We start from the raw sequence: 22,811 nt of genomic DNA on the forward strand, positions 1-22,811 counted from the left end.
CAGCCAGGCCAGGAGTGGCCAGGCCCAAACCTGCCGGGCCGGTAGCAGCCAGGCCCAAACCTGCCGGGCCGATAGCAGCCAGGCCCACAGCAGACGGGCCCAGAGCAGCTGGGCGCAGAGCAGGTGGGCCCTTAGCAGACAGGTGCAGAGCAGCTGGGTCGGGAGCAGCCAGGTGCAGAGCAGCTGGGTCGGGAGCAGCCAGGTGCAGAGCAGCAGCAGCCAGGCCCAGCAGCCAGGCCGGGAGTGGCCAGGCCCAGAGCTGCCGGGCCCAGAACAGCTGGGTTGGGAGCAGACAGGCCCGGAGCAGCAGCAGCCAGGCCCGGAGCATCCAGACCGGGAGTGGCCAGGCCCGGAACATCCGTGCCTGGAAAGAGGGGCCCAAAGCTGCCAGGTCAGGAGCAGCCAGGTGCAGAGCAGCAGCAGCCAGGCCCCAGGCGGCCAGGCCCACAGCAGTGGGGTCAGGAACTGACAGGCCCAGAGCACCCGGGTCAGGAGCAGCCAGGCCCGGAGCAGCAGCTGCCAGGCCCGGAACAGCCAGACCGGAAGAGGCCAGGCCCGGAGCAACGGGGCCCAAAGCAGCCGGGCCCACAGCAGACGGGCCCAGAGCAGCCGGGCCGGGATCAGCCTGGTAGAGAGCAGCCAGGCCCAGAGAAGCCAGGTCGGGAGCAGGCTGACCAGGAGAGGGCCAGGACCGAAGCGGCCAGGCCTGGAGGAGTGGGGACCAGAGCAGTTGGGTCTGGAGCAGCCAGGCCTAGAGCAGCCAGGCCAGGAAAGGCCAGGACCGTAGCTGCTGGGCCCAGAGCACCCAGGCCCAGAGCAGCCAGGCCCAGAGCACCTGGGCCCTTAGCAGACAGGTGCAGAGCATCCTGGTTGGTAGCAGCCAGGTGCGGAGCAGCAGCAGCCAGGGCTGAAGCAGCCAGGCCCAGAGCAGCAGGGTCGGGAGCAGACAGGCCGGGAACAGCCGGGTTTGGAGCAGCCAGGCCCGCAGCAGTAGCTGCCAAGCCCGGAGCAGCCAGGCCAGGATAGGCCAGGCCCGCTGCAGCCGGGCCCAGAGCAGCCAGGCCCAGAACAGCCGGGCCTGGAGCAGCCAGGTGCGGAACAGCATCAGCCAGGCCCGAAGCAGCCAGACCGGGAACAGCAGCAGCCAGGCATGGAGCAGCTGGGTGCAGCGTGGCAGCAGCCGGACCCAGAGTAGCAGGGCTAGGAGCAACAGAGGCCGGCTCCGTGCAACAGCCGCCAGGCCCAGAGCAGCCATGCCTGGAACGGCTCCCTCCTCACCTGCCCATGCCCCAGGGCTGCTTTTTAGACATGGCTGGAAACTTTGGGGGGAACTTGAGGGTCTGCTGAATGAAGTGATGAAGGCTCAGATCTGGATGTGTTGAGTTGTAGCACTGGTGTGTTGATCTGTGAGTGCCTTGTGTGGGATCTAGATGAGGTTGGTTGATCTATTTGGAAGTGTCTTTGTTTGAAGTGTATCCTTGGGAATGTGGGGGTATTATTGATTTGAGAAAATGCTAAGTAATAGATTTACTATCTGAATAATTTAAAGTTCTGAAAGTTTAAGGTCTCTTGCCAAAAAGAGGTTTGAAAGCTAACACCTTGATTTCAATGGAGAAAGGGGAGGATGTGCCCTTCCCAACCAAAACAGGTAATCCAATTCCAGCCAGCAGCTATCTTTAAGCAAGGTGTTCATTTACATTTGAATGGCTATGCCTTTTGATAGCCCAAGTGCAAGTTTACATGTAAACAAGTTTGCTTCTCAGTTCCCAGGGCAGAAAAAACAAGGTTTAAAATTATGAGATTTTAAAATATATTCTTAAATATATAACAGTTTATTAATTAACAAAAAAACAGGAAATTAAAAAACCTGATGAACAATATTAACTGTTGATTATAATAGAATCATAGATACGGGAGGGGGGTAGACTGACAGTTCTCTGAGGAAAAGGGAAGTGGTAGATGTGGGAAGAGACTGAACATAAACTAACTGTGCACCTATGGATGAGGACAATGTGGGGTGGGGAAAGGGCAGAAGGTGGGGAGGGAATATGGTGGAGGGGGGAAGAAATGAGGAACCTTTGTAATAATATGAACAGATTGATTTAAAATAAAAATTAAAAATTAAAAAATAAAAAAATATATATGTTTTTACTGATTTCAGAGAGGAAAGGAGAGTGAGAGAGAGATAGAAACATCAATGATGAGAGAAAATCAGTGATCCCCTGCCTCTTGCATGCCCCACTCTGAGGATCAAGCCTGCAACCTGGGCATGTGCCCTGACCTGAAACTGAACCGTGATCTCCTGGTTCATAGGTCGATGCCCAACCACTGAGCCATGCCAGACAGGCCCAAACCCCCTATTTACTTCTTTTATTTGTTCAGGCTGCTAGTTTCCTTGAATAGGACTAATAGCCCTGGCTGTGTGGCTCAGTTGATTGGAGCATCATCTCGTACATTAAAAGTTGGCAAGTTTGCTTTGGAGTCAGTGCACACACCCAGGTTTCAAGTTCAACCCTTGATCAGGACATGTTCATGAGACATCTGATATCTCTCTCTCTCTCTCTCTCTCTCTCTCTCTCTCTCTCTCTCTCTCTCTCTCCCTCTCTCTCTTTCTCTCTTTCTCTCTCTTTCTCTCTCTTTTTCCTTCCTCCTTTCCTCTTTCTAAAACCAATATTTTAAAAAAGGAGAAATAACCAAGGGGTGTACTCATGAAGGATTAAGTGTGGTTGGCCTTGAGTAGGAAGGCATAGTGCTGGTACAAAGAAGAGAAAACGGTCAGCTGAACCCCACACCACATCCACTAAAAGTGATGTAATTGACTTCGGTTAAGGTGAGTGACAAAGACATCCATTTCTTGTGTTAGGTGGGATAATAATGAATAAACAAATAAGGTTTTACCTCAAAGACAGGCATGTGCCAAGGTCTCATGCATTTGCCAATGGTGAATGGCAAAAAGGGAACAAGATAACACTATAGAATTAGCTTTCCAGTTTTGCATATTTGATCTTTATTACTTTCTTGTAAAAGAGTAACTTTTACCCCTACAATAACAGTAACTAATGTGGAAAGCCCACCACAAACACATTCAAACGTTGATAATGCAGTTTTGAAGCTCAGATCAACCTACAATATTTGAGTCACACTAAACATTTTATATATTTCCTTTCTAAAAGAATAAAATAGAATATTCATAAATCACTTGCATTTCATCAGCACCCCCCCCCCAACCCATTAAGCCTAGATTTCCAGTGAATCTTTTCCTAGCATCTTTGACAATTAAAAATAACCTCTTGTATTTTGTAAAAGCCTGGAATCATGGAGAGATTTATGCAAGGTCTGAGAGATAGAAATATATGCAGAGGCAGAGGGGAGGAGAGAGAGAGAGAGGAGAGATAAGTCAGTCTTTTCCTTTTTTCTCTTTTCAGTGTGGGGTCTGGGAGCAGAAATAGTGAGTCACAACAGACATCTAGGAGGAGGAGGGTAGCGGTCTGCAGGCTGCCAAAGAAGTGTCCCAATGACCCCACCATTTTTTAAAAAGAAAATTTTATAGATTTTAAGAGAGAGAGAGAGAGAGAGAGAGAGAGAGAGAGAGAGAGAGAGAGAGAGAGAGAGAGAGAAAAGAGAGAGAGAGAGATCTGTTGGCCAGGATTGACCCACTCTTTCCACAGTCCTGGTAGGATTGTGAAGGTAAGAGCTATGTTGTTCGGATCACCTCCTGGTCACACCATTGTTGAGGGAGGGACACCCCACCTTAAATAGTATGAGATGAGCCCATGCACAGCACCCACCAGTGCACAGACCAGATGGACAGCAGCATCTAATCACATGTATTCACAGCCCAGGAGAGGAGGCATCGCACCCCACCCAGGCCAACCCGGGGTCCAGTCAGGAGCAGAGCTAGTAAGCTGGGGCTGGAGGAGGCAGGCTTGGAGCAACAAGGGAGGAAGTCTGCCCAGTTTTCTTAGCTCAATAGGGAATGATGAAAATTTATGAGGTCGATGCAGAAAGTACATAGATGGACCCCAGGAGAAATGCCTAGGGCTTTCTGGCTAGCATTAAGAAACTTCAATGCCTGGAACGGAAAAACACAATGTCCATCTCTCCTGCTGACTGAATAATGAATGATCCAAATCGTGGGACCCAGTGTAAGTACCCAAGGAACTTCCTGTTAGTCTCATTTTTCACGCTTGCTTTATTGAAGTATAATTTACACATCATAGAATCCACCTGGTTAATGTCTACAGAGCATTGCAGAAAGAAATGGGAAAAGACCTAAACCAGTGGCAAGACATCCCATGTGTGTGGTGAGGAGACAACACTGTTAAGATGCCAGTACTTCCCAAACTGATCTAACTTCTGCCCTTTCCTCTCTTTCCTTCTCATACATCCATTACGTGGATGTTCTATTGATGGTGTCCCACAGGTTTTTAGGTTCTGTTCATTTTTATTCCTTCTTCTCTTAAGATTAGATACATTTATTCACTTATCAAGTTTGCCAACATTTATTTTTCACTAGTTCAGATCTGCTTTTGAGTCCCTCTAGTGAGTTTTTAATTTTCATCATCATACTTTAAAAAAATATATATTTCATTGATTTTTTTACAGAGAGTTAAGAGAGAGGGGTAGACAGTTAGGAACATTGATGAGACAGAATCATCGATCAGCTGCCTCTTGCACACCCCCCACTGGGGATGTGCCCGCAACCAAGGTACATGCCCTTTACCGGAACTGAACCTGGGACCCCTGAGTCTGCAGGTGGATGTTCTATCTACTGAGCCAAACCGGTTATGGCTATTTTGGACATTTTCTATAAATGGAGTCATAGCACATGTTGTATTGGCACCTGTTTTCTTTCACTTAGCATAATGTCTTCAAGGTTTATTTATGTGGTATGTATGATTGCGTCATTTAGAAATATATTTCATTGATTTTTCTTGAGAGAGAGGAAGAGAAAGGGAGAGAAAGTGAGAAACATTGATGTGAGAGAGAAACACCCATTGGCTGGCTCCTGCACACTCCCTACTGAGGATTGAAATAGCAACCTGGACATATGCTCTGATTGGGAATTGAACCAGCAACCTTTAGGTGCATGGATGATGCCCACACTGGTCAGGGCATTTCATTCTTTTTATTTTTAAAAATAATATATTTTTATTGTTTTAAGACAGAAAAGGAGGGGGAGAGAGAAATAGAAACATCGATGATGAGAGAGACTCATTGATAGACTGCCTCCGACATACCCCCTATTGAGGATCAAACCTGCAACATGGGCATGTGCCCTGACCTGGAATTGAACTGTGACCTCCTGGTTCATAGGTTGATGTTCAACCACTGAGCCCCGCCCGCTGGGCTAGGTCTTCTTTTATGTCTTTCAACCATGTGCTGTAGTTTGCGGAGTATATTTCTAAATTTCTTATGTTAAATCCATTTCTAAGTATTTTATTCTTTGTTCACTATGGTAAACAAATGGCCCATGGATTTGCACCAGAGTGAGGTGGCTCATAGGTCAATGTTAAACCACTGAGCCATGCCAGCGGGGCCATTTTAGTATTTTTTTCATTAAAAATTTTTTAATGTTGACATTATTGCAGGAGACCCACTTCCCTCTTTGCCCACCTCCAACTCCAGCTTCCTTGGCCTTTACCAAGGTATAGTCCATATCCATGGGGTTGAATACCCTGTGAGAGCAGAGGTCTTTTTCATCTTTCCCTCTTCCTTTTTCCTGGTCATGAAACACTAAAACAAAGGGATTTTACAAACATCTATGCCTCATTTTAAATGCATTTTAAGCTTCTGAGACTCAGGGATATTAAGCCGTGAGTCAACGACCTGTGATTTCAGCTGAGAGATAATCTTGAACTTCATGCTCTCCGGCTTAGAAACACACACGCACTGCCCTGAGGAGGTTGATTCTATCTGGTTGCTGGGGGTGGTGTGAGGGAAGCATTTTATATAAGAAGGCAGGAGAGGCTGACTTTCATCAGTCACAGGAAGGCCAGCAGCTATGGCTCTGCGCACTGGGATCTTTCTTATCTTTGCGGGTGCCTGTGCAATTCTACAAGTGGGCAATTCTGAAAGTGGAGGTAAGGGGGGTGGGGAGAGGCTTAGACTGAGGTGGAAGAAAGTGCACCAGAAATGGGTTGAATGATAAAATTAATAATAATATATATTTATAAACGGGTAATACAGTAATTAGACCAGGAGACCTTCCAAAAACCTTCTGTTTTTTAAAAAATAAATAAATAAATATTTATTGTTCAGATTATTACAGGTGTCCCCATAGCTCCCCTCCATCTGATTCCCCACCCCACCCCATACCCTTACCCCCTGCCACTGTCTTCATCAATAGGTGTAAGATTTTTGTACAATCTCTTCCAGTACCCCGAACACACTTTCCCCCTGAGAATTGTCAGTCCACTCCCTTTCTACGTCCTGATTCTATTATATTCATCAATCCTTTTGGTTCATCCTTTTTTTATTCACTTGATTTTTAGATACACTTGTTGGTAGGTATGTATTTGATGTCATTTTGTTGTTCGTAATTTTTATCTTTTCCTTTTCTTCTTCTTCTTCTTCTACTTAAAGAATACCCTTCAGCATTTCATGTAATCCTGGTTTGGTGGTGGCTTTTTCTTGTCTGTGAAGCTCTTTATCTAACCTTCAATTCTGAATGATAGCTTTGCTCAGTAGAGCAATTTGGTTGTAGGTACTTGCTGTTAATCACTTTGAATATTTCTTGCCATTTCCTTCTGGCCTGTATAGTTTCTGTTGAGAAATCAGCTGACATTTGTAGGAGTACTCCCTTGCAGGTAACTAACTGTTTTTCTCTTTCTGCTTTCATGATTCTTTGTCTTTTGCACTTGGCATTTTAATTATTATGTGTCTTAGTGTGGTCCTCTTTGGATTTCTTTTGTTTGGGGTTCTGTGCACTTCCTGGATTTTAAGTCTATTTCTTTCACCAGGTAGGAAAAGTTTTCTGTAATTATTTCTTCTAATAGGTTCTCAATATTTTGATCTCTCTCTTCTGGAACCCCCATAATTCTGATGTTCCTGTACTTAAAGTTATCCCAGAGGCTCCTTACACTTTCTTCATATTTTTGGATTCTTTTTTCTTTTTGTTTTTCTGGTTGGGTGTTTTTTTGTTTCCTCATGTTTCAGATTTTTGGTTCGATTCTTGCATTATGTTGATCTACAGCTGAGTTTCTGTATATTCTTTATTTCAGACAGTGATGCTTAATTTCTGATTGGTGCTTTTCTATCTTTTTGGCATTCTCATTAAGGTCCATGAAACTCTCACTAAGCTCCTTAGAGGTCTAGTCAAGTTTCTCAGTAGTTTTTAGAAGATTCTTGAGTAACATAATAAATGTTGTTTTAAACTGTATGTCCAGTAGTTTGCTTTCCTTCATTTCTTTCATTCTTTCTTTCAAACATTTCATGTTTCTTTGTTTCCACATTTTGGCTTCTTCCCTGTGTTGATGGAGTGGCTTTGTCTGGTAGGTGACCCACAGGGGACAGTAGTTCATCCTCCTCAAACACCTGACGTAGACACTCTTTGTACAACCCTTGAAGGGCTGAGTGCAAAGTCTTGGTGTAGTTAAGCCTTAATTGCTATTGGTACACTGGGAGGAATTGACCTCCAGGCTAATTGGCTGTGATGACCCGCTGTGTCTATAATGGAAGAACTACTGGGTTGGAGACACACTTATGGGGCAGGACTTATGACAGTGGGCCTTTGGTTCTCATTGAGTCTGCCCCTTGAATGTGTCACTTATGGATATGAGGAATTGAAATCTGGTGTCTCACGCTGACCACAGGGTACACTGGCTTCTGGATCTCCAATGGGGTGAAGGTCAGCTATTGTCAGAGGCCACCCAGCAGGAGCTATAGTGATAACTACAGTTTTCTCCTCTTTGCTTGCGGTTTGAAGGCTTTGGAGCTGTCTGACCAAGGCTGTAGTTCGCTAGGTTAAGGTGTGATAGGGAAGGCCATTCATATGCAAAAGCCACTGGTTGGTGCTTGGGAGGGTTTGTAGATTGTGTGGGGCAGGGTAACAGGGTATCACTGGGCTATGGAATGGCAAACAGTGAGGGCTGCCAGTCAGCCATCTCTGCGTCTCTGTGTCCCTATGTCCTGCGCCCCAGCAGAGTAAAAAATTATTCCTGCGCACAGCTCTGCAAACAAGGCCCCCTCACTTTCTAATCCGATGGTAGACAGTCCAGCTTCTCTCCTTAGGAGTTTGGGTCCCCTGTGTCTATCCAGAAACTGGATTTCAGAATAATCAGGTGTTTTTTTCCCTTCAGGTTGAAAAAGGCAACGCCCACCACCAGCCTGGTTTGTGCACCTTCGTACCTCAGCTTTTCAGTGCTTGTGCATGTCTCAATGCTCTTTTCTCTTTACATCTAGTTGAAGAACTTCCACTCAGCCAGCTTTCCTGTGGTTCTGGGTGACAGATATTTTGTCTTTTAGTTTTAGTTTTGAAATTGTTGTGTGAGGCAGCAGTTTAGGTGTTTACCTATGCCATCATCTTGGTTCTCTCCAGAGACATTCTGGACATGCTCCCAGACAATGCTGAGGGCTTGGCTGGCCTGCAAACAACTCTTAAATGGCACTTGCCCCGGCCTGCCATGTCCCCTCGTGGGCAGGTCTGATGGGGGTGTGGCCAGCCTGCAAACTGCCCCAGGCCCCTCAACCAAACTGGCCCTGTCCCCAAGGGGACCCCCACCCTGATCTGGTACACCCTTCATGGCCAACCAGCTGGCTCCCACCTGAGCACCAGGCCTCTATCTATATTAATAAAAGGGTAATATGCTAATTAGAGTGGGAGAGTTTCCAGGAGACTTTCCTGGATGCCCTTCTAGACAAAGCTACAGTGGCAGGGCCGAGGCAGAGGCCGTTAGGGGTGATCATTCCAAGAGGGGAGGGCAGTTGGGGGTGATCAAGTCAGCAAGGGGGATAGTTTGGGGCAAGCAGTTCAGCATGCAGAGTGGTTAGGGGCAATTAGGTAGGCAGGCAGGTGAGCAGTTAAGATCCAGTGATCCTGGATTGCTAGAGGGATTGGGCTTAAACATCCCCCAAGGGGTCCCAGATTAGAGTGGTTCAGGCCAGGCTGAAAAACAACCCTGTGCATTAAATTTTGTGTACTGGGCCACTAGTATTATTAATAATCCTATATAATTAAAACCTACAGACCATAATGGCACAGGAACCAGAATGACTGCTCAATCGGTCACATCTCAGTCCCTTTCTCCCACCAGTAGGCTCTGATCACCAATGGCAAAGGGGCACCGACCTGGGGTGGAGGGGGGGGGATGTGGATAGCACCAGGCCAAGCCCCCACCCTGCAAGTCACTCCACACACAGAGGGTGAAGGGCAGCTGGGGTGGGACTGGCAAGTGGGCCGGAACAGCCAGTCTCTTGGACCCTCCCCTGGCCTTCAGGATTCCATTGCTGGATTGTGAATGAGGAACTGAGGTGGGTGGAGGCTGGTGGGCAGGGCCAGCTGCTGGCAGCCGGGGAAGATGGCCCTGATCACAGGCAAGGCTTGGGGACTCTACCTATGCACGCATTGGTGCATCTTGCCTTCAGTAAATAATAATAATGTTCTTGAGTGTGCCTCAAGGGCCAAACACTGTTTTTAAAATCCTCACTGAGGATGTGTTTTTATTGATGTAAGAGAGAGAGGAAGACACACACACAGAGAGAAGAGAGAGAGAGAGAGAGAGAGAGAGAGAGAGAGAGAGAGAGAGAGAGAGAGAGAGAGAAAGGGAGAAGAGAAAGAAACATTGATGTGAGAGAGAAAAATTGATTAGTTGCCTGCTGTATGGGCCTCAACTGGGGACTGAACCCACTACCTACATATGTGCCCTAACTGGGAATGAGCCCTTGACCCTTTGGTGTATGGGACAATGCTCCAACTACCTCAACCATATTGCACAGGTTGGCCAAACTCTATTAAGAACTTGTTTTGAAACAAGTCTCTGAAGTATAAGCCTAGTCAGTCTGACTCAAAAGCTCATAGTGCTAATAACTATCGATCCCCACATAGCTGCATCATTCCTAAATTTGATTTCTAGTATTCCAGTTTTGGGCCCCTACACACAGGTTTCTTATATTGTTCACAGGGAGTTTCTGATGTAAATAGGGGTACATGTTCAGGGTAACAGGGGAGCCATATTTCAGGGCATATGCATGATTAATGTGGTATGAGTTGAGTCCCATTTGGCCATTTAACGCTTAGCTGTCAATGAGAAAGTGTAAGATTCTTACTAATCTGGTATGTCTTATAGCTTTCTCATGTACCTGTTTCTGTTAAAATGGCCTTCAAAATGTGAAGAAAATATGGTGTTGTTAACTATAGCCACTATGCTGTAGAGTAGATCCATGGAGCTCAATCCTGGTATTCTTACCACATACAAAATTATAATGTTTTAATGTGAAAAAAGTTATAGCTGCAGAGCATTTCTGCCATCAAATGGACTCAAACCATCCCCATCCATTTCTCTTCTCCTCCTTCCATCTCCTCTACCCTGTATTTTTTCCATCTCAGTTGTAGCCTGGGACCCACTCTCCTCCAATTATTTCAGACTAGTGGCCTGGTACACAAATTCATGCACATTGAAAGGCAATTAATTAGAAGAAATATTTTGATATTGCTATTTGCCCTTTCTCTATAATAGAAGTGTTAACCAAATTCACAATCAACAATGACTGTGATTTAGTGAATGAAGCCAGCAAGAGCTTTATATATATCACACATGCATGAGTCAACTTAGCCTTTTATGTATATAGAATAAATTTGCTTAATTAGACCTGCTTTCTGATTTATCTAAACTTTTTTTCAGCCCAGTGAAGCACCCCAACTTTTCTTTTAGGTAATTGTCAGAAACACAGCAGTAAATATCAACATGAAGGAGATTATTATTGTAGATTACGCAGGGAGAACAAAGGGTAAAATATTTAACTGCAGCAGTGTTTGACTATATTCTGCACAGTGAGAAAGCCTGAAGTCATTTTCAAGGTTCACCATTTCTTATTTCTTTTAGTCGGTCAAGTTTCTAAGCTCTCGAAATCTCCTTTTCTCTGCTAATGAAAGAAAATAGAATTCCCCCGAGTCTATTATCTACCTACTCCAGGACTTCTGTGGGGATCAAATGAGATGAGGCACAGGAAAACGCTTCACAGACATTTGGTTACAGTATAGTGTTTCCACCTGGCTATAAAGCAAGTCATGTTTCTGGGCTGAAGAAACTATAAGGAGGCTAATTGTCACTATGGCAAGAAAGCCAGGCCTTGCTATATGATGTCATTACCTGGTGCCCACAGCGACTGTTTCTGGGCTGGTCTGGGCTGGGGTCTTGGCAGCATTAGCTGCGATTTAGAGGGCTCTCTTTTCGGGGTGGTGCCAGGGCCTGTGTTCCACTTGGGAGAATCTTCTGAGGGTTGCTTCGTGGGTTCCAGCTTCATGGTGCCATTTCTCTGTGTGTCACACAACTCCTTCATTGAGCATCTGCGACCTGGTGATTGGAGCATGTCATAGCGACCTGTTGGATGGATGGAAGGACACTTAGCATATTAGCTGTATAGATCCTATATATTAAAAGGGTAATATGCAAATTTTGACCCTATTGGTGAAACTACCAGTACAACCGCTAGACCAATCACTATAAGGAGCACAAACCACCTCTTGATCCCTTTCCCTGGCTGACAGGCTCCAATTGTCTGATGGCAAGAGGGAAACCCGAGTGGGTGGCTGTAAGGTGCAGGGTCAGCTGTAGGCAGCCAGGGAAGATGGCCCTGATTACAGGCCAAACCTAGAGACCATACACACAGTACAGGCATGGCACACAAAATTCGTGCATGGGCTGGGGGTGGGGGGGTCCTTCATCCCTGCCTACACCCTCTCACAGTTTGGGAAAAGTCAGGGGATGTCTAACTGCTGAAGATCATCTCTAAACCAGCAGTTGGACATCCCTCTCACAATCTGGAACCACTGACTCCTAACCACTCCTCTGCCTGCCTGCTTAATCGCCCCTAACCACTCACCTGACTGCCTGACCACCACTAACTACTCTGGCTTCCTACCTGATTACTCCTAACCACTTTGCCTATCTGCCTGATACCCCTAATGGCTCTCCTGCCTTCCTGATCGCCTCTAACTACTTGCCTGTCAGCCTGATTGCCCCCAATTGCCTCTTCCTGCCTACCTGATTGCCCTTACCCACTTGTCTGCCTGCCTGATCACCCCTAACTGCTTGTCTGCCTTCCTGATCTCTCCTAACCACTCTGCTGCCTGATCATTCCTAATCACTCATCTGACTTCCTGATCACCCCTAACCACTTATTTCCCTGCCTGATTGCCCCTAACCTTCTTTGCTTTGCCTTCTTCTGCAGAGGCTTCGTCCAGAAGGATGTCAGGAATGACATCTGGAAGGTTGTTCAGCTGTCCTGTCTAATTAGCATGTTATGTTTTATAAGAAATGTTGGAAAATAAAGAAAATAAAAGTAATATTCAAATCAAACAAACTAATGCTAGGTGGCAAGTCCTATCAGTATTCTTCAAAGGGATTTTACATTCATGGGCTAAGACTGCCCTCTCAGTAATGGTAGGGGGAGGTGAACCTCTCCCCTCTCTCTCCCCCTAGGTGTTTAGTCATTAAGGTCAAGCGACTGTTAGATAGTGGGGCTGGAGCCTCAGGATCAGGCCTCATTCCAAGGGATGGCGTGCTACTCAGGGAGCCTGTGAAAGATGCACAGGCAGGAATGAGTGTGGGCAGAGGGTATTCAAACAGAAAGAAATAGGCACATGAGTTCCATAGAGGTGAGCTTCGCCACCAGTAAGTTCAGTAATGCAGTTGAGAGAATTCATTCAAGACAAAGATGCCTTGGCCACGAAGCCCTCTCTGGTTTCCATAGTTTTCCTCCAAAACCTATTCAAGTGCCAAAGTCGGTGCACGCTGAAACTCATTTTGTTACCCCATGAATGTGGATTGTAATTGGGCTTCTGAATGATGTGAGGCAGACTATTAACGATAATAAGGAGACATCACCTGTGTTTATAAATGTGACATGGACTTAGATTTTTGCTGTTGAATTGGGTGAAGCCGCAGCTCCAGACACAACAAGTCAGCAGGGTATAAAGAATTATGATCCTAGCCCTGGCCGGGTGCCTGCGTTGGTTGGAGGGTCAGCAAAAGGTTGTGGGTTCGATTTGGTGTCAGGGCACATACTTATTGATTGCTGGTTTGATCCCCTATCTGGACGTGTATGGGAAGCAACTGAGGAATGTTTCTCTTTGTGTCTCCCTTCATCTCTTCTTGTCTGTCTAAAAATCAATAAATACATATCGTTGGGTCAGTATTCAAAGAAATTATAATCCAAAATCAGGCTGCTTTGTGGTCCTGCAAACTTATCTGTCTCCTGGAACACCAAAGCCCACAAGCAATAAATGTTTCTGGGTAAATAATGTCAAGGGATGTTACAACTGTCACAGGACAGATGCCAGGCCATATGGATCTGGACACCCCGAGTGCTTAGCAGGGGGCTCTGGCCACGCATTCCCTTTATCGGGGTGGGCTGGCTTGAACAGAAACGTAACCAGAATTATGGCACAGCAAATGGTGCTTAAGCGTTGTGAGGAGAATAATGCCTGCTTCTTTTTTTCAGAGGAACCCTGTGCTTTCCCGTTTACCTTTGAAGGCATAAAATATTTTGATTGCACGAAGGTTCGCACTGGATACTATTGGTGTTCTCTAGACCCAGAATATTCAGGGAGCTGGAAATATTGCACAGAGTATGGTAAGCATGTGAGAAGCATATGGGGATCTCCATAATTGACTCCTATTTGGAATCCTCCCCTCACCCAGCCCCCGGTATGCCATTCATGTCCCTTTTCTCTTGCTTAGATGAACACAATCACACCACAGCTAATTTCCACACCCTGTGCTTCTACTTTTCAGATCTAGCCAAATGTGTCTTTCCCTTTATCTATAATGGCAAATCCTATACGGGATGCACAGCCGATGGGAGTTTATGGACGGTATGGTGCTCACTCACTGAAAACTACGACAGGGATAAAGAGTGGAAATCCTGCAGTATAAAGATAGACACAGAATGGCAGGAAGCCAAGTGATCTCTAGCATGAAAGGCATTCTCTGAGTGACAGAGGTGACATCCTTCCCCTGCAACTCAAGAACTCTTGCCCAGCAATAAAATGATTTCTCTGCAGGCACGACTTTGTTATCCTTTCACGAAAGAAACCATCTTTCAGGTGGGAGGTGGTCTGCATGATCAGCTGGATCTCACAGGATCTTCCCATCCGGCCCTCTCCTCCTCCAGTCTCTGAGGCATCAGCATACATCATAGCTGTCTTTTCTGTGGCCTTGATTGAATGCCAAAGGTGTGGAGAGGCCAGAGAGGGTTATTCCTGCCATAGATGCTTTGTCTTTCCTGACTTCACAAAAATGTTATTTCTTTCTGGAGATATTCCCTGACTCCTTAAACAGAAGGATCACTGGTCATGTTCTCTCAGCCTTTCACTCTCTCTTTGCAATTCAACTGCCCCTTTCCCCAGGGAAGGGGAGACAGTGGAATCTAATCATTGGGAAGACAAGATGGGCTGTGTTGTTTGTCCTGGCATGTCTAAAGTGCAGAACCTGACACATACTTGGCCCTCAGACACTTTTCAAAAGGCATATATTATTGAAAGAGTCTTTCAATAAATAGTTGGGTGCGAATGAAACACAAATTCACATGTGCCAGAAATTAAGGGCCTGGAAGCCTGAGCCTAACCTGTGTTCTGAGGCCTGAGCAGCCCAGGGAGAGATGTACCCATGGCTGTGGGAGCTTCAAGTCGCTAATGAGGTCACCGCTCATGGCCCATCTAATGCTGGGGTTAGTAATTGAGATTATAACTTAAAACTGAGTCTTTATAGGGGCGATCCAGTTAAGGAACTTCGAAAATCTCTTGTGTTCCCAGAGAAGCAAGAAGGAAGTTGAAATGGATTATAAGGAAACATGTATTCAAGAGCTTATACTAAGTATCAGTAAGAACAGCAGATCTGTGCCCTCTGATCCACGCCCCCAACCCTCCATGCCCACCACCCACTTCAGCTCTGTATGAGGAAAGTAACATTATGAGTGGACCGTGCCAAAAAGATAGCTTCCCCTTCTCCAGTCTCCCAGTCAAGGACCATAGGGAGCAACACTTCCAGTGGGAAAGGCTGCCAGCATTACTCAAACCCGCAGGTCCACGGGTCAGAGGGTAATTTCAGGGAGGTGTGATTGACAGGTTCGGGACTTTTCCCTCCATGTAGATGTCACACATCAATTCCAGGCTCCCCTCAGCAATAATAGGCTCAGAATACTGGACTCTCTGTCACTTTTTGCCCCCGCTTGTTTGTAGTGAAGATTTTCCTTGTTGGGAGAAGCAATTCATGAAGGCCAGGGTCTACTAACCCATGCCAAGTGCCCTGTTTAGAAAGCAGAGGGGGCATTGTGAGGAAAGCCCTCCACTGTCCTTGCCTCCAGTTCTCAAGCTGGTGGCTCAGAGACAAGATAAGAACAGAGCTTTGCTTGCCCGGTGTGGTTCAGAGGTTGAGTGGTGACCCATGCACCAGAAAGTCACCAGTTCCATTCCCAGTCGGGGCACATGCCTGGGTTTCGGGTTCCATCTCCAGCAGAGGGTATGCAGGAGGCAGCTGATGTTGATGTTTCTCTCTTATTGATGTTCTACCTCTCAACTTCTATCTTCCTCTCTCTCTCTCTCTCTCTCTCTCTCTCAAAAAAAAAAATCAATCAATAAAAACATTAAAAAGTGGGGATGAGGGATAAATGGTCCTAATATAAGGCGATGAGAAGATTTAACTTTGGATGGTGGGCACATGGTACCATAGACCGATATTGTAACATAGGAACCCACACCTAAAACCTATTATGTCATGTTGACCAATGTCACCCCAATCAATTTAATAAATATAAAAATATTTTTAAAAAGAACAGGGACTTTCAATGTTCTTCCCTAGAATGTGATTTTATTTGGGACAGAAATGTGTGGGGGGAATTCATGGTGAAGGGCTGTCTTGTTAAAAATGAAGGTGGTTGTGGTCACTAATGCAGAGGAGCCGGGAGGCTCCATGACAAGCTCACGCCCAGGCTAGCTGTTGAACTAGGGAAAACTAGGGAAAGTGACAGCTAATAGGAGTCCTCCTGGGTCAGAACTAACCTCCAAGCCAGCCTCAGAAACAACCCTATCTGAATTTTAAAAAAAAAACAAAAAACACCTATCTTTATTATTTAAAGTATTATAAAACTTTCTTGTTTAAAGTATTCTCCCCTCCCTTGTCATGCCCTCTTCCCCACTCCTGTCTTCCAGCCTTCACCCCTCTATTGTCTGTGTCTATGGCCTATGAATATCCTAGATAATAAAAGAGTAATATGCAAATTGACCATCACTCCAACACAAAATGGCTGCCCCCATGTGGTCAAAGATGGCTGCCCTCATGTGGAAACAAGATAGCCACCACAAGATAGTCTGCAGGGGAGGCAGTTCTGAGTGATCAGGCAAGCAGGGGAGGGCAATTGTGGGTGATAAGGCCAATAGGGGAGGGCAGTTGGGGGTGACCAGGCCTGCAGGACACGGCAGTTAGTGGAGGGTAGTTTGGAGCAATCAGGATGAGAGGGGAGCAGTTAGCATCAATCAGGCTGGCAGGGGAGTGGTTAGGGGGTGATTAGTCTGGCAGGCAGAAGTGGTTAGGGGCAATCAGGAAGGCATGCAGGTGAGTGGTTGTGAGTCAGCAGTCCTCGATTGTGAGAGGGGTTCCAGATTGGGAAGGGTTCACCGGCCAAGCAAAGCTCTGTTCTTATCTTGTCTCTGAGCCACCAGCTTGAGAACTGGAGGCAAGGACAGTGGAGGGCTTTCCTCACAATGCCCCCTCTGCTATCTACACAGGGCACTGGGCAGAAGTTAGTAGACCCTGGCCTTCATGAATTACTTCTCCCAACGAGGAAAATCTTCACTACAAACAAGCTGGGGCAAAAGTGACAGAGAACCCAGTATTCTGAGCCTGTTATTGCTCGAACCAATGTGTGACATCTAGATCAGTGATTTCCAAAGTGGTCTATATCGACCCCCAGGGGTCTATGACAACCTGCAAGGGGTCTACGTCAGAGAAAAAAAAATTGGGGGGTCCATGAAATGAAAATGGGGGTCCACGATAGTGGATCTCAACATACACTGATAGTACCTATTTACTTACATCATATTATCTTATAATATAAAAGCATATAAATTATTTATAAAAGTACCTATGAAGTAAAAAATTTATTATATATGTTTATAAAATTGTGTAAGTTGTAGGATAAAAACCTGCAGATAATGATATACCAGTATCATCTTGTTACAAGCATATGCACAGTAAACATTCTTGCCAATTTTTGTCTCAAAGCTTCGCGAACTTGCACCGACTTGTTCAATTCGTCACTCTATAAATATGAATGTGAGAAAAATATGTTCATTCGTTTCCTGAATCTTGAATAGGAAAGTTCTGAGAAAATATTTTAAAAAATATAAACTGGTAGTTTATCATACAAATTATAGTGAATCAGTGTTATTTTGTTTGAGAATGCCGGAGAAAAGTAGGTACATTATTTTTTATTAAATTTTAACACTAAACTTCACTACAGTTAGAAATTTACAAAAAAATCAATATCAGGTAAGTAGGGGGTCTACCCAAAACCGAAAAACATGGCAAGGGGTCTAGGGCACAAACAAGTTTGTTAACCTCTGATCTAGATGGAGGGAAAAGTCCCTAACCTGTCAATCACACCTCCCTGAAATTACCCTCTGACCCGTGGACCTGCGGGGTTGAGTAAGGCTGGCAGCCTTTCCCACTGGAAGTGATGCTCCCTATAGTCCTTGACTGGGAGACTGGAGAAGGGGAAGCTATCTTTTTGGCACGGTCCACTCATAATGTTACTTTCCACATACAGAGCTGGTGTGGGTGGTGAGCATGGAGGGTTGGGGGCGTGGATCAGAGGGCACAGATCTGCTGTTCTTACTGATACTTAGTATAAGTTCTTGAATACATGTTTCCTTATAATTTATTTCAACTTCCTTCTTGCTTCTCTGGGAACACAAGAGACTGTCGACGTTCCTTAACTGGATCACCTTAAAGACTCAGTTTTAAGTTATAATCTCAATTACTCACCCCAGTATTAGATGGGCCATGAGCGGTGACCTCACTAGCGACTTAAAGCTCCCACAGCCACGGGTACATCTCTCCCTGGGCTGCTCAGGCCCCAGAACACAGGTTAGGCTCTGGCTTCCAGGCCCTTAATTTCTGGCACCTGTGAATTTGTGTTTCATTCGCACACAACTATTTAATGAAAGACTCTTTCAATAATATATGCCTTTTGAAAAGTATCTGAGGGCCAAGTATGTGTCAGGTTCTGCACTTCAGACATGCCAGGACAAACAACACAGCCCATATTGTCTTCCCAATGATTAGATTCCACGCCCCCCCCCCCCTCCCGGGAAATGGGCAGTTGAATTGCAAATAAAGAGTGAAAGGCTGAGAGAACAAAACCAGTGATCCTTCTGTTTAAGGAGTCAGGGAATATCTCCAGAAAGAAATAACATTTTAGTGAAGTCAGGAAAGACAAACCGACAATGGCAGGCATCAGCCCTCTCTGGCCTCTCCACACCTTTGCCATTCAATCAAGGCCACAGAAAAGACAGCTATGATGTGTGCTGATACTTCAGGGTCTGGAGGAGGAGAGGGCTGGATATGAAGATCCTTTGAGATCCAGCTGGTCATGCAGACCACCTCCCACCTGAAAGATGGTTTCTTTTGGGAAAGGACAACAAAGTCGTGCCTGCAGAGAAATCATTTTATTGCTGGGCAAGGGGGCTTGAGTTGTAGGGAAAGGATGTCACCTCTGTCACTCAGAGAATGCCTTCCATGCTTGAGATGTCTTGGCTTTCTGCCCTTCTGTTTCAAAGTTTTGACTGGATCCATGGCTGTCGGTAGGGTCCCTCAAAAGACATGAAACATGGTCTTGATGTCAATGTGAATGAGTTCTATTTATTTCTTCCAATCATCCCCTGGAGTGTTTCTTTTCTCCGTTTCTTCCTGGTCTCTCCCAGGACTACACCCTACTCCAGCTCTGTCACACTCCCTCAAAAGACTGTGCATTGGCTCTGTCTGGTTTGGCTCAGTGGATAGAGCATCACGGTCCCAGGTTCAATTCAGGTCAAGGACACATGCCCAGGTTGCGGGCTCAATCTTCATTGTGAATCATGCAGGAGGCAACCAATCAATGATCCTCTCTCACCATTGATGTTTCTATCTCTCTCTCCCTCTCCCTTACCCTCTAAAATCAACAAAAGTATACTTTTTAAAAAAAGACTGTGCATTATACTTTTCCCTTCCCGCCTTCTCTCCTTCTACATTCTCTTACCCCTAATCCTCCCCAATCCTTCTTCCATGTATTATCTGCAATCTCTGTTTCTTCTTCCTTTTCTAATTCTCCTCTCTCCATTTTTTGCATTCTCTCTTTGTCTTTTACTCTTTTTATTTTTCATCCCTTTTCTTTCCAGTCTAAACCAGTGCTCCTCACCCCTCCTCCCGTCCCCTTCATTCTCCCCAGACCCTCCAGGTCTACTCTGTCCTCTCCACATCAGCTGACTCCATTTCTCTATCCAGCTCTGTCCTTCCATACTCATCCCTGTCTTTTCTCCTCCTCCCCAGGCTCTCTTACCCCGTGTTAGAAGTTCTAGCAGTGCTTCCAAGCTCTATCCCTGTCATAGTTTTCAGAGAGTGAACACCACGCCTTAGAAATAGCACTCTCCGTGATTGTGCATTCCATATACGATCTGCCATTATAGATAAAGGGGAAGACACATTTGGCTCGGTCTGAAAAGTAGAAGCAAAGGGTGTGGAAATTAGCTGTGGTGAGATTGTGTTCGTCTTAGCAAGAGAAAGGGGACGTGAATGGAACACCAGGGGCTGGGTGAGGAGAGGATTCCAAATAGGAGTCAATTATGGAGATCCCCCACCCGCTCCTCACATGCTTACCATCCTCTGTGCAATATTTCCATCTCCCTGAATATTCTGGGTCTAGAGAACACCAATGGTATAGAGAGTCAACCATCGAGCAATCAAAATATTTACTGCCATCATAGGTAAACGGGAAAACACAGGGTTCCACTGAAAAAAAGAAGCAGGCATTATTCTCCTCACAACTCCTAGGCACCATTTGCTCTGCTGTGATTCTGGCTACTTTTCTGTTCAAGCCAGCCCACCCCGATAAAGGGCTTGCGTGGCCGGAGCCCCCTGCTAAGCATTAGGGGTGTCCAGATCCCATATAGCCTGGTGCCTGTCCTGTGACAGTTGTAATGTCCCTTGACATTATTTACCCAGAGACATTTATTTCTTGTGGGCTTTGGAGTTCCAGGAGACAGATAAGTTTGCCAGACCAAAAAGCAGCCTGATATTGGATTATAATTTCTTTTAATCCTTACCCAACAATATGTTTTTATTGATTTTTAGACAGACAAGAAGAGATGAAGGGAGACACAGAGAGAAACATTCCTCAGTTGCCTTCCATGCACATCCAGATAGGGGATCGAACCAGCAACCTATAAGAATGTGCCCTGTCACCAAATTTAACCCACAACCTTTTGCTGACCCTGCAACCAACGAAGGCACCCAGCCAGGGCTAGGATCATAATTCTTTATATTGTTGTGTCTGGAGCTGCGGCTTCACCCAATTCAACAGCAAAAATCTAAGTCCATGTCACATTTATGAACACAGGTGATGTCTCCTTATTATCGTTAATAGTCTGCCTCACATCATTCAGAAGCCCAATTACAATCCACATTCATGGGGTAACAAAATGAGTTTCAGCGTGCACCAACTTTGGCACTTGAATAGGTTGATGAGGAAAACTATGGAAACCAGAGTGGCCAAGGCATCTTTGTCTTGAATGAACTCTCTCAACTGCACCGCTGAACTTACTGGTGGCAAAGCTCACCTCTATGGAACTCATGTGCCTATTTCTTTCTATTTGAATAACCTCTGCCCCAACTCAGTCCTACCTGTGCTTCTTAAGCAGGCTCTCTGAGTAGAACGCCATCCCTTGGAATGAGGCCTGATCCTGAGACTCCAGCCCCACTATCTAACAGTTGCTTGACCTTAATGACTAAACACCTAGGGGGAGAAAGAGGGCAGAGGTGCACCTCCCCCTACCATTACTGAGAGGGCAGTCTTAGCCCATGCATGTAAAATACCTTTGAAGAATACTGATAGCACTTGCCACCTAACATTAGTTTGTTTGATTTGATTATTACTTTTTCTTTTCATTATTTTCCAAAATTTCTTATAAAACCGTAACATGCTAATTAGACAGGACAGCTGAAAAACCTTCCAGATGTCATTCCTGACATGCTTCTGGACAAAGCCACTGCAGCAGGGAACAAAGCAAAGGTGATTAGGGGCAATCAGGCAGGGAGGTAAGTGGTTAGGGGTGATCAGGAAGTCAGATTAGTGATTAGGAATGATCAGGCAGGCAGAGCGGTTAGGAGAGATCAGGAAGGCAGACAAGCAGTTAGGGGTGATCAGGCAGGCAGACAAGTGGTTAAGGGCAATCAGGTAGGCAGGCAGAGGCAATTGGGGGCAATCAGGCAGACAGACAAGCAGTTAGGGGCGATCAGGAAGGCAGAAGAGTCATTATGGGTATCAGGCAGATAGGCAAAGTGGTTAGGAGCAATCAGGTAGGCAGGCAGAGTAGTTAATGGTGGTCAATTAGGCAGTTGAGTGGTTAGGGGCGATTAGGCAGGCAAGCAGAAGAGTGGTTAGGAGCCAGTGGATCCAGATTGTGAGAGGGTTGTCCAACTGCTGGTTCAGAGATGATCTTCAGCAGTTTGACATCCCCTGAGTGGTCCCAGATTGTGAGAGGGTGCAGGCAGGGATGAGGGACCCCCCCATCCATGCACAAATTTTGTGTGCCATGCTTCTAGTGTTTGTATGGTCCCAAGGTTTGGACTGTAATCAGGGCCATTTACCCAGGCTGCCCACAGCTGGCCCTACACCTTACAGCCACCCACTCCAGTTTCCCTTTTGCCATCAGGCAATTGGAGCCTGTCAGCCAGGGAAAGGGATCATGAGGTGGTTAGTGCGCCTTATAGTGATTGGTCGAGCGGTTGTTCTGGTAATTCCACCAATAGGGTCAAAATTTGCATATTACCCTTTTTATATATAGGATATATACAGCTAATATGCTAAGTGTCCTTCCATCCATCCTACAGGTCGCTATGACATGCACCAACCACAAGGTGGCAGATGCTCAATGAATGAGTTGTGTGACACACAGAGAATGGCACCATGGAGCTGACACCCGCAAAGCAACACTCAGAAGATTCCCCCAAGTGGAACACAGGCCCTGTCACCAACCAGGAGAGAGAGAGCCCACCAAATCGCAGCTCATGCTGCCAAGACCCCATGACACAAAACGCAGCCCACAGCCCAGACTAGCCCAGAAACAGTCGCTGTGGGGACCAGGTAATGACATCATATAGCAAGGCCTGGCTTTCTTGCCCTAGTGACGATTAGCCTCCTTGCAGTCTCTTCAGCCCAGAAACATGACTTGCTTTATAGCCAGGTGGAAACACTATACTGTAACCAAATGTCTGTGAAGCGTTTTCCTGTGCCTCATCTCATTTGATCCTCAGAGAAGTCCTGGAGTAGGTAGATAGTAGACTTGGTGGAATTCTATTTTCTTTTCTTAGCAGAGAAATGGAAATTTAGAGAGCTTA

At 45.9% G+C, this 22,811-nt stretch overlaps 2 long non-coding RNA genes across 3 annotated transcripts in view; one reads left to right on the forward strand and one right to left on the reverse strand.

Moving 5' to 3' along the window:
* Positions 1 to 22,811, reverse strand: part of LOC311609980 — a 106,356-nt gene that overhangs the window by 79,567 nt on the left and 3,978 nt on the right. The window contains exon 2 of the long non-coding RNA XR_014792875.1: positions 20,073 to 20,204. This is a non-coding gene — a long non-coding RNA (uncharacterized lncRNA). The remainder of the gene's footprint in view (positions 1 to 20,072; positions 20,205 to 22,811) is intronic.
* Positions 1 to 22,811, forward strand: part of LOC311609981 — a 530,187-nt gene that overhangs the window by 14,278 nt on the left and 493,098 nt on the right. Inside the window, exons 2-3 of one of the 2 annotated variants that reach the window (XR_014792878.1) lie at positions 13,663 to 13,794; positions 13,956 to 14,226. The exons of the other annotated variant lie outside the window; for it this stretch is intronic. This is a non-coding gene — a long non-coding RNA (uncharacterized lncRNA). Of the gene's footprint in view, positions 1 to 13,662; positions 13,795 to 13,955; positions 14,227 to 22,811 lie in introns of those variants that run through there. 2 annotated transcript variants of the gene reach the window in all.

The sequence above is a fragment of the Pipistrellus hanaki genome (genome assembly GCF_964339955.1).
Source record: "Pipistrellus hanaki genome assembly, chromosome: 15".
NCBI lineage: Eukaryota > Metazoa > Chordata > Mammalia > Chiroptera > Vespertilionidae > Pipistrellus > Pipistrellus hanaki.